This window comes from Lethenteron reissneri, chromosome 63 (assembly GCF_015708825.2).
Source record: "Lethenteron reissneri isolate LAM-NWPU_2019-01 chromosome 63, ASM1570882v1, whole genome shotgun sequence".
In the NCBI taxonomy this organism is placed as follows: domain Eukaryota; kingdom Metazoa; phylum Chordata; class Hyperoartia; order Petromyzontiformes; family Petromyzontidae; genus Lethenteron; species Lethenteron reissneri.
In genome coordinates, this window is record NC_083841.1 from 8,250,197 (window position 1) to 8,263,745 (window position 13,549).

The 13,549-nt window shown below is 49.3% G+C and overlaps 1 protein-coding gene across 2 annotated transcripts in view; it reads right to left on the reverse strand.

Annotated features, from left to right (window-relative positions):
• The window catches only part of LOC133358640 (galactosylgalactosylxylosylprotein 3-beta-glucuronosyltransferase 1-like), a 54,597-nt gene extending 47,183 nt beyond the window's left edge, over positions 1-7,414 (reverse strand). For both annotated transcript variants that reach the window (XM_061577026.1, XM_061577025.1), the window contains exon 1: positions 7,365-7,414. The gene's annotated coding sequence lies outside the window, so the exon portion shown is untranslated. The remainder of the gene's footprint in view (positions 1-7,364) is intronic.
• Between the last annotated feature and the right edge of the window lie 6,135 nt (positions 7,415-13,549).

Sequence of the window (13,549 nt, forward strand, 5' to 3'; positions counted from 1 at the left end):
AACACAATATCTTTGCTCTGCTTGAGACAACACCCGACTGCCGTACGCAACCACCCGTTCGACGCCGTCAACCACCTGGGAAAGCACGCCCCCAATACCCGTGTTGCTCGCATCGGTGTCGAGCAGGAACGGCTTTGAAAAATCAGGGTAGATCAAGGGAGGAGCTTTTACCAAGGCGTCCCGAAGGGAGCAAAAAGCAGCCTCCTCCTCTTGACCCCAGTGGAACCGGACCCCCTTAGATGTTAATGCGTGTAGGGGTTTGGCAATTGTTGCAAAGTCGGCGACGAACCGTCTGTAATATGACGCGAAGCCGACGAAACTCCTGACCTCTCCCACCGTGGTGGGAGTTGGCCAGGAGCTGACACACTGCGTTTTGGTGGGATCGGTAGCAATACCCGAGCGCCCTACGATGTGCCCCAAATAACGCACGGAATCGCGTAACAAATGACACTTTTGGGGTTTGAACTTCAAATTAGCAGCCCGCATCTTTAGGAAAACCGCCCGCAACCTCTGGAGATGTTCGTCAAAAGTTTTAGCGAAGACAATAACATCATCCAAATAAATCAGGCACGACTCCCATTGCAATCCAGCCAAAACCAATTCCATCAAACGTTGGAAGGTTGCCGGCGCTGAGTGTAAGCCCATCGGCAACCGGTTGAATTGGAACAGGCCGTGCGGTGTACGGAAAGCAGTTTTAGGTTTCGATTCATCATCCAGAGGAAGCTGCCAGAATCCCGAAAGTAAATCCAGCGTGGAGAAGAATCGCGCTCCCGCCAAGGCGTCCAGCGATTCATCCATCCGTGGGAGCGGGTATGCGTCGGAAACCGAGATTTTGTTAAGGCGCCGAAAATCAACGCAAAACCGCAACGAGCCGTCCTGCTTTTTAACCAGGACGATCGGTGCTCCCCAAGGGCTGGTAGAGGGAGAAATGATGTCGGCGGCTAACATGTCATCCACAGCCAATTTGACATGGTCCTTTTCGGCGGGACTCAACCGAAACGGATTTTGGCGAATTGGCGCGCTGTCACCCGTGTCAATATGGTGACGCAGCAGATGAGTGCAACCCAAATCATATTTATTCCGACTAAAAACGTCGGAAAACTCCTGCAGTAGTGCTCTAAGCTGTTGGCGCTCTGAATTTGACAGGTCCGTCGATCCCGCACAAAGCGCGTCGAGCCACCCGTCATCGCTGTCCGAATGTGGGTGCAGTCGGGTGGCGGTGCCGACGTGATTCGCAACCGGTTCCTCGCAGGGCATTGGCGTCGCGTGCGCAAGCACCGTCCCTCGAGGAACCACAACAGGTTGCGATCCCACATTGAGGACTGCGATGAAAGGGTCCCCATCTCCCCTCACAACGGTCAGGGCCGGGATCAATTGCGGTCCACTAACCCCGGCCCTAGACGGTCCCAACAAGATCCCGTGGGCCCCCATACCCTCTGCGAAGGGCCGACGAAGTTTCAGAGGTACTAACATCTGAGCCCCCGGCGGCACACGAACGGTTTCAACGACGGACGCTGGTATGGTTACGAACGCCGTCCGAATCACCGAAGGGGAGGGTAAAAACGCCATGCGCCGTCCCGACGGGAGCTCAATACATCCCTGGTCTATTAAAATACGGATCGGCATTTTTCCCAAGAAGTCTGTCCCCAGCAGGCACGGAACCGCCAGTGAGGAGGAGACAAAAATCGGGCCTGATAATTTGATATCCCCAATACAAATTTGCGCTCGAATTTGTCCAATAATACCAAGGGAGCCCCCATTCGCCGCATAGAATGGGACATTAACTGGTAGTAAGGGACGGCTTTGGACAGGCAAAATGTTGTAAATCAATTCGGAAATAATGGTCGCCGATGCCCCCGTGTCAACCAGGATGCGTACCTCAACCCCGTCAATAAGTCCCACGACGGCCGACGACCCTGACGATGCGGCCACAACGCGATGGGCCAACGCGGACCACTGCCCGGGCTCAATTCGAGTCCCCACAGTGGTACGCGCCGGCCCGTCGCGATGCAACGTCGTCCCCCCATTTGTTGCGATGCGAGAGTGTGCGACAGGTGTGTGTGTTGGCCAAACATGTGTGGTGTCGCGACTCGCCGGATCATGCTGATGGAGCTTGGGAGGAGGAGGAGGCCCGGCGTCCTGGCGAGGCGTCGTCCCACGCTGTCGGGGAGAGCGGCACCCCGAGGCGACATGGCCCCGGACGCCGCAGTTGAAGCAGCGCGGAAGCGGCGGCGGCGATGACGGACGGTCGAAGCGGCTCGACCCATCCCGGGCCGGCCGCGCTCCCGTCCCCTGCTGCCGACGATGGTTGACGGCGAAGACCTCCTCCGCCGGAAGGGTGGCTGCCGCCACCGCACGCCCAGCCGCTGCCCTGCTGGCCTTCCGCCGCTGCGACAGCAAGTTGGCGTGGAGGAGTCGCACCGCTTGTAGAGAAGTCATTTCAGAATCTTCCTGTGCCACGACGGCGATGTCCAGGTCGTCTGCTAGCAGGAGGATCTTCTCAGTTACCATGGCGTCGACCCCGTCCTCGTCCATGCGAGGAAAGGCTGTCTTGGCCAATGCCAGGAGGCTTGTTCTGTAAGCCAGCGGCGACTCCTTCGCGCCCCGCTGGCGGTCGTAGAACTGCTGCCTACACTCCGCGGAAGGCCCGTAGACTCCGGCCAGCAGCTGCAGCGCCATCGGCAGCGTAGAGCGCCTTTCCTTCGGCGCCGATGTTAGGGCGGCAAGCGCGTCGCCGTCGAGGAGCGCCGGCAGGGCGCTGAGAGCTTCAGCGTCTGTCCATTTGGCCATTTCTTGGTGGGCGAGGAAGCGTCATTGGAAGCCGCCCCAGTCGCCCTCTGCGCCCACGAATTCTTTAAGCGGGGGCAGCCTTTGGTGCAGCGCAGCGGTTGCCGTGGAGTCCCGTGGGCTGCTGTCTCCCCGACTCGGCTGTGTCTCGGCGCGAACGGCAGATGGTATCGCCTGTCGCAGCCTTGATGACGCGCCCTCCTCCGTCGTTGATGCGGCAGCCCCAGCGCGGCCGATGTCGGACCCCAGGTTGAGGTTGGCCACGCCCCTGGCGGTCGCCGCGTCGATGGCGGGAAATTCAAAATTTGAATCTTCAGAAATGGCGGGAAGGCGCTCCGGACGCCGGCTCCCCTCGCCCCGCGGTGGACCACCAGCCCCCAGCCGTGTGATATTTTCCAGCGTAGCGGCAGCGGCGTAGAGCAGTTCAGCCAGCCTCTCGTGAGCCAGCCTCAGGTCGTCTGTCCGCTGCTCCTCTTCATGGCGACGCTCCGGTAAGAACGCGTCCGGCCCCGGCTGCACGTTGTCTTGTTGAGCCATCTCGGGCTCGACAATTTCGGCGGCGTCTTCCGTTTGCTGTTCCCTTGGCTCGAGCTGATTGGCGCGTGTCCATGTTCTTAGTTCTTCTGACGCCAGATGAAGTACTCTTGAAGACGCGTGGACAACGTGGTAAGGCACACGTATTTATTTGCACAATGTCTTACAGCACTGGAGGGATGTATCGGCCCCCTCACCCGTACAACTGGGAATTCACCCCTAGCTAGCCTTCCTAGCCGAGTCCTCCGCTAACGGGCTAGGGGAGGCTGTCTGGCCCGACACTGGTCAGTCGGGCTACGGTACCCGGAATCCCAGAGGTCTAACTCTGGTTCCGGGACCACGCCACTGGCTCCAGCCTGCACTGCCCTTACAAGGGCGGCGTCCCAGGGGGAGTCCAGGGCCTATCTGGCCGGTCTTCTGTCTTCCCTTAACTACCTAAGACTGAGCCCCGAGCTCTCTGGCTCATCCCTTTTTATACCCCCCTAGAGGATCGAAACCCCCCTCACGCCGTCCAGTGCGGACGTCGTTGCGGGCACCACCCCGTGTGCTCACGGAGTCCCCGCCCACTGTGTTTGTTATCCGTTAGCCCCTATGCAAACAGCCCTACACAAACAGCCCCTCTGTAACAGCCCTACACAACGATTGATCAATTTAAGAGAGAGATTAAACACAGAACCGGAGACACATAGACATGCACGTAAGCAGAGAGAGATAACACAGAGACACACAGAGAGAGAGACAAACACATAGGTACACAGAGAAACAACGCCTCTGTGTCGAGGCCTTAAATAGAGAGGGGGGGGGCAGAGAGAGAGGGGGGAGGGGGTAGAGAAATTAGCATGTCTCTCTCTCAAATTTCACACTTAACGTCTCATTTATCAATCTTTGGAAGAATGTAATCAACCAGGCCATGCGTCAATTGTGTGGTGACCGACTCTCTGTGTTGCATTGCATTACATTTCCAAATTTCACTACGTTTGTTTGATTTAGTGTGTTTTCTCTCTAACTGTCTCCCCTCGTTTTGTCGCTCTTATTTCCTGCAGTTACGCATGTTTGAACTACCTCTAAGGGTAGGTTTTAAGTTTTTTTCTCTCTATCTGTGTTTGTGTTGTCTCTCTCTGTCCGTGTATCTGTCTTTGTGTCTCCGTGTCTGTGTCTTGTCTCTCTCTCAAATTTCACACTTAACTTCTAATTTAGCAATCCTTGGAAGAACGTAATCAACCAGGCCATGCGTTAATTGTGTGTTGACCGACTTTCTGTGTTGCATTGCATTACATTTCCAAATTTTACTAAGTTTGTTTGATTTAGTGTGGTTTCTTTCTCTCTGTCTCCGCTCGTTTTGTTGTTTTGTTTCCTGATGTTGCGCCTGGTCTCTCATTGACATGCTATTTTCTCTACCCCCCCCCTCTCTGTCCCCCTCTCTATTTAAGGCCTCGACAGAGGCGTTGTTTCTCTGTGTACCTATGTGTTTGTCTCTCTCTGTGTGTCTCTGTGTTATCTCTCTCTGCTTACGTGTATGTCTATGTGTCTCCTGTTCTGTGTTTAATCTCTCTCTTAAATTTAGCAATCTTTGGAAGAACGTAATTAACCAGGTAGGGTGCTGACTGTTATGTTAGCCGACTATCTGTGTTGTATTGCATTATAATTCTAAGTTTACTAGGTTTTGTTTTCTCTTTCATTTGTACCTGATGATTGCTTGTGTGCAATCGAAACGTCGTATGCTATTTTTTTATTTAATGTTTTCTCTTTCTACGTGACTTTACCGAAAGAACCAAAGAGTACATTCTCCTACTCTTACTGTCGAGTCTCTCTTTCAATAGCCTCTCTATGTGCTATGAAAAAGGACTATTGTGCAAAATGTTGCATATTCTATATACAGTATTAATTTGAAGATCACAGTGTTATTGGCGAGTATGTTTGTGGAGTTTTGTTTCTTTTTTGCTTGTGCACCCATTGCCATGCAGCATCGCCAAATACTGTTTCATACATTATGGAATGACTGGCCTTGCCAGGTGAGTGTAGATTTTCCACCACAATCTCAGGAACGCAATCAGAGATAGAGCAACAGCAAGTACAATTTGAGTTGACTCAAACAAGAAAGCTGATAGTAATGACGTTTTACTGCTGCTGCTGTTGCTACTGATGGGAGCGATTTTACTGCTGATGATGTTTCTGTTGCTGATTTATGTTGCTGATGAAGCATGAGTGATTGTGACAGAGAGGCTGAATTAAATTCCAATTATGTTTCAGGAGGGTTATAATGCTTATATATGTACAGACCACTCGAGTCGAATATTTATGTATAAATCAAGATCTAGAAAAAAATGTTCCGTCCGAAATGTTTCACTTGTAAAGGATTAAGGCTCAGCAGAACGTTCTAAACTGATCTCCGTGTCGGTGCTGAACGCTTCAATAACACAACGCTCGTCATCTGTGAACCCAGTAAAGCCCTTGTCGTGGAGCGAGACGCTAAAGCCGATAAAACGATGGCAAAGCTCGTTATCGGATACGCGTGAACAATAAGTACCCCCCCCCACTCACCCAAACAAAGACAAACAAAGACCTCCCGCATAGCCCTGAATCAATCCACAGGCACGCGTCGCACCTGAAGAGAATATTACCGTACTCTTTGGTTCTTTCGGTAAAGTGACGTAGGTATTAAATAATGGTGATTTTATTTATTTAATTTTATACATACGTGACTTTACCGAAAGAACCAAAGAGTCTGGATCCCTGCAGTCATGAAAACTTAAAATCTAATATGACCTTATTGGCGGTACATCGGTGGTGCGTGGTATATAAAACATCTCGCGGGGTGGTGGTGCGTCAAAACCAGTTCAACGCACCTTTCGGAAGACGAACGTTGCATGAATTAACCTTAAAATCGCGTCAAACTTTCCGACATGGTTAATTAAAGACTGATGTGCTCATTCATTTTTTTTCAGACTGTTTTATGAGAACCAGTTGATCATGCTGGACTGGTGTACCGCCAATACGTCCATATATCCATTTGAATACATCAGGTTATTTTCACACCCTACCACTGATTGTCTGTGATGTACTAACGTACGTATTGTCGTCTTATTGTAGTCCTCTCAGAATATTGCTCTTTCCTATTGTAATAATTGCTTTATTCATAGCAAACACGTAATTGATATTCATATGATAATTAATCATCTTGTATTTACCACGAAATGGATACCCATTGTAATGTAGATACATTCATTAAGCCCCTCTGCCCCTTCTCACGTGAAGGGCTCACAAGTGACTTCATCACATCTATCCCTCCATTTAAGGAACGAAACAGGAGGATTTATCAAAAATCTGGTTGTCCGCCTGATAATGCTGGTTGTAATTACTAGGGAAACGTCGTACTCAGCTTGTAAATGTTGTGGATTTACTCTCCAACACACCAGTGTGCTGTACTAGTAACGAATTAGCATGTTCGTTTTACGTGACAAACCTTACTAATTGACTTTGTTGGGTAGTGGTCGGTTTAACTACACATTTATATTAACGTGATCTGACCGTAAAAAAAAACCTCTATTATAATCATCTTCTGTTCACTTGTCAGAGTTAAGATTGTGTTGTTCACTGCCAGGTTGTCTTTTTCCGTGTTGACATTGTTTTGTCTGTCGCAGCATTTCGACGCGATTCTATTGCGAAAAGGCTCCGTGTGATAAAATTAATAAATACATACATAAATCCCATATGCCGATGCTGCCGCAGTCGTGCACAAATTACAAACAAGGCGAATATTCATAAAACCACAGACACTGCCCAACAGGAAATATATTACATTTGATTTCTCATCAAGCACACTTGGTGTTAGCCTCCGACCCTTATTATTAATAGTATACACTGTGTCTCTGGCCTCTGTTTACGTGATATAAAGGGGCTATTTCCCGAAAACGTGACATTTTGAATATATTTGTTTATTTTAAGGCCACAGCGCTATTGACAAAAGTGTTGAATCATATATATGTAAAGGTCGATTCATCGACGATATAAAACAGACTAGTGAATGTGCGCGTTACACTTACACTCAAACGCACATCACTTCAGCCGACTCCGCGTGCCCTGCAGTCTCAGGGGAAGTGCCACGTCCCTCCTCACCCTAATGCCCCTTTTAAACAGGAACAAAGATCCCCCGTGTAGCCTTAACAGACTGTTGGGGCAAGTGCTGTTAGCGTGCAGCACCTGTGGGGGCTGACGCCCACCTCCCTGCTCTCGTGAGCGGGAGGGGCGCGGCGTCCACCCCCTCCACTCCCCCCTCCTCCTCGTCGGCCGCCTATCGCCGGGCCCCCGCCGATCGCCGCCCCCCCCCCCGCACCAGCACCCTCTCTGAGGGACATGGCTCGCTGGCTGGCTCACCACCGCCCGGAGTTATCCCACACATTTCCACATACACCATCTCTCATGTGGAGGTGGCAGCGTGCATGCGCGAACACGTGCAGGCGCTCGTTGTACACACACACAAAGGCGAGCGATAAAAAATATCCGTATGAAATGCACACCTCCCCTCCAATGAGCCTTAATCCGCTGTACAAACAAAGGAGATGAACTGCGGCAGGGTGCAGGTCTCGCCGTTAAGGCTATTTTACACGCTTTTTATTTAACTCACTCAGTCTGTTGTATCCTCAACTCTGTCTGTTGTATCCTCAACTGTCTGTTGTCGTATCCTCAAATCTTGTAACTCAATTTTAACCCACTTTCCAATGTCGTATCGACTGCAAACTTGGTATACGTATGTCATACTGATGACAATACTATAGTCTATCATTAAAAAAACTAAATCTATATTTTTAAGCGATCTTTTTTATATCTTGTGTTTCGGCTTGGGTCTAATTGTCCACGCTTAACTCACCTTGGCTGTAAATCACCACAGTCCCTTACACTATGGCAAGCTTCGGGGCCACTTCCTGGAGTCGTGGAGTTCTGCAATTACTCGTACGGTACATTTCATTAAAGCGTGTTTAAAAAAAAGTATTTTTAAATATTACTTATTTTATTATTACACGATTTTATTTAACTCACTCTGTCTGTTGTTGTTGTATCCTCAAATCTTGTAACTCTATTTTAACCCATTGCCCAATGTGGTATCGACTGCAAACTTGGTATACTTATGTCATACTGAAAATACAGACACCACGCCGAAGTTCACCCACACACACAGAAATCACACTACACTGATCTTCTGAACTGAAATTTATTAATGACGCGTCTAAAGAAAATCCTGTGCAGCTCGGAGTAAATATTCTACGAGCAGCGCCTAGCATATCCTTATTCAATCCCTGGATGTACCCCCACTCTACGTCTCACCTCGCAGACTCACTCACGGTGTCACATGGACGCTGTGGGAGACGAATGGACGATGATCTGAGAGGAGAACTGCTTAACGTTTTTCTGTTCCCTCCTTTAATGCCCTCGGAATCCAAAGATCCAGGGTCACGCGGTGTTATCCTGCACGGCCAATTGGGCGCCTACCTTTCGATTTTAAACTGATGCATTGCTTCCCATTATGCCTCGATCCATTGTCGATGCCCCCGTCCTCCCCAGACTCAACCGGTTTGATTGGGGTGGCCGTCACGCAGAATACACATCTGCAGTGGGTCCAGGAATTTTCCTCCCACCTCTTATGCACTGCTCACATAGTGTTTGCCCTCGAGATCCTATCTCCCTGTGCTGTGAGTGTCTCATTGCGGTTAGCCCGGTGAGCTTCGTTGCGCCCATACAATTTTAAGCCAATTCCCGGGGGCCGCAATGCAATTTGGCCTGGGGGGGTCGGCCAATATCCTGGCACTGAGAAATCGTGGGACATCCCCGCTAGGGGCCCCTCTGGGAAAAAAACCCATGTTACCAGGTGACCCCCCCATGAGACCCTACGTGGGTGCGTGTGTGTGTTTAGTGGGGGTCTGCGTGCGTTCGTGTGGAGGGGTGCGAGGGGATGGCAGTGCCGGCGGAGTTGCTTCGTTGCTGTGGCACCACATAGCCCCCCGAGGTGTCCGTCCCTATCCCGGGTGGACTGGAGCACCTCACCTGGGCCGCTCCCACCAGGTAGCGCCGCGGAGTCTGGGGGAATCGCGGTGGCTCAGCTGCCCGAGGCTCCGGCGGTGGTCTCTGTCTCCATTCCAGAGGCCCCTCCTGCCCTCCCGCATCCACTGGCTGGGGAAAAAACTCAGGGTCAGAGGGGTTTAGGGGCCACCGCGCCTGTCACCTCCTTGTTGTTCCGGGACCCGCTGTGAACTGGGGCCTCGCGGGGCCCATATACATGGTGCGAAGCCCTCGGGTATGAGGGGCGCGGTGATCCCGGGGTGTCAGGGTACCTGAAGGGCGGGGGTCTCTCTCGCCGGGGCTGCCCTCCATGGTTTAAATCGGCAGACGTTGACCACCATCTCTCGGCCCCTCAACCCGCCCTGGATCAGCACTGTCCAGGAGGAGATCTACCGCACCACGTCCAGGGTCCGCGTCAGTAGGTGGTCAGCTTCCCCACCTGTCCAGCCCCTACGAGCGGGGTATGCAGCCATACCTTAGAGCCCGCCGAGTAGAAGGGGGGCTCCACACGGAGCCGGGCACCTTGCTCTTGCTGCTGTCATGCGGCCTCCCCCTGTTGGTAGGCCCGGCCACGGGCCCCTCGCAGGGTCTCCATCAGGTGCTCCATGGGCTGGCACCCTTCTTCCAGGTGCGGGGGGGGAACACCGAACAACCAGATCTGCTGGTAGGCGAGACTCATGACCAAACATCATTAGGAATGGGGTCTGTCCCATAGATGTGTGTACCATGGTGGTGTAGGCGAACAAGGCATAGCAGAGGTGTTCATCCCAATCCTGTTGATTGGCCTCCCGGCTAAGGTCTGGTTCATACGCTCCACCATACAATTCGGCTGGGGGTGGTATGCCGTAGTTTGGTCCTTCTGGATTCCGAACTCCCGGCACAGCGCCTGAAATAGCCCTGCCTTGAACTCACTACACTGGTCAGAAATGACTCGTTTGGGAATCCCATGTTTAAGCACGTAATGCTCCACAAATGCCCTGGTGACCACAAGGGCTGTTTTATCGGAGATGGCCACCGTCACTAGATAGCGCGTGAAATACTCCACCACCATGAGAATATACCAGTTGCATACCAGTTGCCTCGGCGGGATCGTGGGAATGGCCCCTGTATGTCGATCCCAACTAGCTGGTTCACCCGGCTGACAGGAATGGCCTCAGGGGCACCTGATACTACGCCAAATTCTGCCCACACTATAATAGTAGGTTTTTACCCTTTTAACTGGTACAAAACTGACACCTTTATTCAAGGCATCATGTTTGCAATGACCACAACACAAGTAGTCAAAAAAGCAAACAAAAAGAAGCAACTCTGATAAGGATGATAATATGCACTGTCCTTGAAGTTGATTGGCCCACACCCGAGACGACTTTCTTTAGAGCCTAGTCCCCATTGGTGTAGGGCCAGATGACACCAGAAGGCGTACAACTCAAACACAGTGCAATATCAGAGTATTGAGAGCTCGGAGTAAGCATTTACACTATGAGATCTCTTTTACCAGTGGCAAAATATAATAGTAGGTTTTTACCCTTTTAACTGGTACAAAACTGACACCTTTATTCAAGGCATCATGTTTGCAATGACCACAACACAAGTAGTCAAAAAAGCAAACAAAAAGAAGCAACTCTGATAAGGATGATAATATGCACTGTCCTTGAAGTTGATTGGCCCACACCCGAGACGGCTTTCTTTAGAGCCTAGTCCCCATTGGTGTAGGGCCAGATGACACCAGAAGGCGTACAACTCAAACACAGTGCAATATCAGAGTATTGAGAGCTCGGGGTAAGCATTTACACTATGAGATCTCTTTTACCAGTGGCAAAATATAATAGTAGGTTTTTACCCTTTTAACTGGTACAAAACTGACACCTTTATTCAAGGCATCATGTTTGCAATGACCACAACACAAGTAGTCAAAAAAGCAAACAAAAAGAAGCAACTCTGATAAGGATGATAATATGCACTGTCCTTGAAGTTGATTGGCCCACACCCGAGACGGCTTTCTTTAGAGCCTAGTCCCCATTGGTGTAGGGCCAGATGACACCAGAAGGCGTACAACTCAAACACAGTGCAATATCAGAGTATTGAGAGCTCGGGGTAAGCATTTACACTATGAGATCTCTTTTACCAGTGGCAAAATATAATAGTAGGTTTTTACCCTTTTAACTGGTACAAAACTGACACCTTTATTCAAGGCATCATGTTTGCAATGACCACAACACAAGTAGTCAAAAAAGCAAACAAAAAGAAGCAACTCTGATAAGGATGATAATATGCACTGTCCTTGAAGTTGATTGGCCCACACCCGAGACGGCTTTCTTTAGAGCCTAGTCCCCATTGGTGTAGGGCCAGATGACACCAGAAGGCGTACAACTCAAACACAGTGCAATATCAGAGTATTGAGAGCTCGGGGTAAGCATTTACACTATGAGATCTCTTTTACCAGTGGCAAAATATAATAGTAGGTTTTTACCCTTTTAACTGGTACAAAACTGACACCTTTATTCAAGGCATCATGTTTGCAATGACCACAACACAAGTAGTCAAAAAAGCAAACAAAAATAAGCAACTCTGATAAGGATGATAATATGCACTGTCCTTGAAGTTGATTGGCCCACACCCGAGACGGCTTCTCATAGTGTAAATGCTTACCCCGAGCTCTCAATACTCTGATATTGCACTGTGTTTGAGTTGTACGCCTTCTGGTGTCATCTGGCCCTACACCAATGGGGACTAGGCTCTAAAGAAAGCCGTCTCGGGTGTGGGCCAATCAACTTCAAGGACAGTGCATATTATCATCCTTATCAGAGTTGCTTCTTTTTGTTTGCTTTTTTGACTACTTGTGTTGTGGTCATTGCAAACATGATGCCTTGAATAAAGGTGTCAGTTTTGTACCAGTTAAAAGGGTAAAAACCTACTATTATATTTTGCCACTGGTAAAAGAGATCTCATAGTGTAAATGCTTACCCCGAGCTCTCAATACTCTGATATTGCACTGTGTTTGAGTTGTACGCCTTCTGGTGTCATCTGGCCCTACACCAATGGGGACTAGGCTCTAAAGAAAGCCGTCTCGGGTGTGGGCCAATCAACTTCAAGGACAGTGCATATTATCATCCTTATCAGAGTTGCTTCTTTTTGTTTGCTTTTTTGACTACTTGTGTTGTGGTCATTGCAAACATGATGCCTTGAATAAAGGTGTCAGTTTTGTACCAGTTAAAAGGGTAAAAACCTACTATTATATTTTGCCACTGGTAAAAGAGATCTCATAGTGTAAATGCTTACCCCGAGCTCTCAATACTCTGATATTGCACTGTGTTTGAGTTGTACGCCTTCTGGTGTCATCTGGCCCTACACCAATGGGGACTAGGCTCTAAAGAAAGCCGTCTCGGGTGTGGGCCAATCAACTTCAAGGACAGTGCATATTATCATCCTTATCAGAGTTGCTTCTTTTTGTTTGCTTTTTTGACTACTTGTGTTGTGGTCATTGCAAACATGATGCCTTGAATAAAGGTGTCAGTTTTGTACCAGTTAAAAGGGTAAAAACCTACTATTATATTTTGCCACTGGTAAAAGAGATCTCATAGTGTAAATGCTTACCCCGAGCTCTCAATACTCTGATATTGCACTGTGTTTGAGTTGTACGCCTTCTGGTGTCATCTGGCCCTACACCAATGGGGACTAGGCTCTAAAGAAAGCCGTCTCGGGTGTGGGCCAATCAACTTCAAGGACAGTGCATATTATCATCCTTATCAGAGTTGCTTCTTTTTGTTTGCTTTTTTGACTACTTGTGTTGTGGTCATTGCAAACATGATGCCTTGAATAAAGGTGTCAGTTTTGTACCAGTTAAAAGGGTAAAAACCTACTATTATATTTTGCCACTGGTAAAAGAGATCTCATAGTGTAAATGCTTACCCCGAGCTCTCAATACTCTGATATTGCACTGTGTTTGAGTTGTACGCCTTCTGGTGTCATCTGGCCCTACACCAATGGGGACTAGGCTCTAAAGAAAGCTGTCTCGGGTGTGGGCCAATCAACTTCAAGGACAGTGCATATTATCATCCTTATCAGAGTTGCTTCTTTTTGTTTGCTTTTTTGACTACTTGTGTTGTGGTCATTGCAAACATGATGCCTTGAATAAAGGTGTCAGTTTTGTACCAGTTAAAAGGGTAAAAACCTA